Source organism: Panicum virgatum, chromosome 3N, assembly GCF_016808335.1.
Source record: "Panicum virgatum strain AP13 chromosome 3N, P.virgatum_v5, whole genome shotgun sequence".
In the NCBI taxonomy this organism is placed as follows: Eukaryota; Viridiplantae; Streptophyta; class Magnoliopsida; order Poales; family Poaceae; genus Panicum; species Panicum virgatum.
This window is the reverse complement of record NC_053147.1, coordinates 59,605,509-59,607,923: the sequence shown is the minus strand read 5'-3', so window position 1 is coordinate 59,607,923 and position 2,415 is coordinate 59,605,509. Positions and strand designations below refer to the sequence as shown.

General features: G+C 44.9%; 1 long non-coding RNA gene across 1 annotated transcript; it reads left to right on the top strand.

The window, feature by feature from the left end:
* Positions 1-654: 654 nt before the first annotated feature.
* Positions 655-2,144, top strand: LOC120666406. The gene is made up of 3 exons (XR_005671703.1): positions 655-1,242; positions 1,320-1,702; positions 1,798-2,144. It is a non-coding gene; the product is annotated as an uncharacterized LOC120666406 (long non-coding RNA).
* Positions 2,145-2,415: the final 271 nt, after the last annotated feature.

Genomic DNA, 2,415 nt, shown 5'->3' with positions numbered 1-2,415 from the left:
TGACGCTAGGGGGGATAACTGCCAGTACCGACCCTGGGAGGGCTATAAATAGAAGCGCCATCCATCACTCAAGACACACACCATTGGAGCTCTTCTCTTCCACTTGTACTTTCTAGAGTAGGTTAGTAGCTTGGGAGTTAGAGTCGAGTTGAGCTTGCTCGGGATTCCGGAGTCGTCGGAAGTCTGGTATAGCTCTTGTATCTTTCTTTTGGCATTATTAATATAAGTTATCCTCATTACTTTTCCGAGTCATCTTTACTTTTCGTAGTCTTTTATTTACTCAAGTATGAGGTTCAGCTTGAGCACGGAAGTTGTCCTTTAGCTTAGGCTAAGTTATCTCTCTTAGTGATCGGGAATCTATCTTACGGGTTTTCTCGCCCGGACTAGAGTATCTCAAGTTAGTGCTCTAGGTTGAGGGGGATTTCTCTTGAAGGTCTCGAGAGAAATCCTAACACCTAGTGCAGACGTGGTGTCTGACCTTAGTGTTAGCTAGAAAGTGTGTTCCACCCCACAGAACTATTGTGGTAGTCGGTAGGTGGTGACAGCCCTATCCGTCCTTTGTAGTCCACCACGTTCGGGTGTTTTCATAGAAGTAGTGCAGGTTGCCATTGGACTCCCCTCTCATCCCTTTTTGAAGTCCTTCCTCTTCCAGCCGCCGAAGTAAGCTCTGTTTCTCGAGAACTAGTTAGGTGTTTAGTCTGATCTAGAGAGGCTAGCTCGATAGTTTAGAAGTGTATCAGGTGTATTATCTCGCTTGTTGTCCTCCCAGCTCTACCTCTCTAAGGTTTAGAATCTTCATGTGTCACTTGGTCATTGCTTGGCCATTTATCTCACTACCTATCTGGCTTACCCCCGTCTAGTCAGTCGGTCGATTAAGCTAGTATGGTTATCAATCGATTTATGATACTCTTTACCATAGTGCTTCCCTGTGGAAAAATACGATACCCTGGAATACTCCAAGGTGAAGTGCTACAACGGTGATTCTGTGTGCTTGCAGAATATCTATTCTAATCGGGCATAAGAAACGCCAACAGACATCAATACGAGGCAAGTGGATTTCTCAATCAGGGCGCACACATTCGCTCCAAGGTACGCTATACCTAGTGTTGTACATGTTTTAAAGCCGTCCGCAGAGTTCAGACAGGAGGGGTTCCTACTTGAGTATATGGCCAATTTGGATTCGTGCTGATGTTCTTCCACTGGGCGACCCAACGGCAATCCAGTTAGCCGCGAGCACGAACGGTAACTGCAGTTACAAAAGACCTTTGCTCCATTAATGTGAAACTATTTCGTCTAACAATTGTCACTCTTCCCTGCAGCATCGAGCAACTTTCCACTCCGATACACACTGTACCCACAACCCCAAGGTTACCATGGTGCGGGGACTTCTAGACAAGGATGTGGACAAGGAGGTGGACATGAAGCACTTCGTCTGCAAGTACGTATGGTTCCATTTGTCTATACATTGCCCTAACTACATACTTTAGCACCAAAATAATCCGTAAGCTGTAATACCTCATGCACATTCTCATGCAGATCTGATTGAAGAAGAAGATTCGCCTCCTCAAGACAAACGGGGATCTGGTTCCATCGAAGTAATGGAGACACCACTGAGCACACCATCGGATCACACACAGCCAATGGACATAGCGGAGGACGACCAGGAAGAATCCAACCACGACGAAGACGAAGAATTACTATGGTACAGTTATTACTTCAATCCTTATGTATACAACTATCCAACTAAAATAAAATAACTACACCAGCTGTCGTTTTTTTAACACAACTCTTTTACAGCTCTGGAGAATAATAATTACAAAGATGAGGAGACACTGGAAGCGGCAAGCACTCAAGAAAGTTGTGCCTGATGCCACGACTATGTGCCCATCCTCTGTCGTACCCATGGAGCAACACCGTTGTCGCCGCCGTGAGACTCTCGTTGCATAATGTGTGCTTGAATCATTTCGCTTTGTATGTGATAGTAAGAACTAGTAGCTAGTTGTATGGATTGAATGTTATGTTTGTTGTAATGTATGGGCTTCTATCATTTACCGTGCGGATGTAATGTATGGACACGTAATTTTCGCCCCTAGTATGGACTTCTATCTTAGTAATACGCGTATGGTATAAATTTCAGCTTTTTTATATTGTTTACTATATTGTCTGATTTAAATGATTTTTTAGATTAGTTTGAAAAATGATTTTCCCCACCCGACCCTGCAAATGGTTTTCTAGGGGTGGGTGCACCCACCTTCCCCTGTTAATTCATTTTTAGGGGTGGATGGGGCGGTCACCTGCCCCTAGAAAACTATTTGTAGGGGCGGTTGACCCCGCCACCCGCCTCTGATAATGTATTTACAGGGGCGGCCCTTGTACCCGCCCCTGCAAACCGGTATTTTTAGCTGCGAAAAGCAG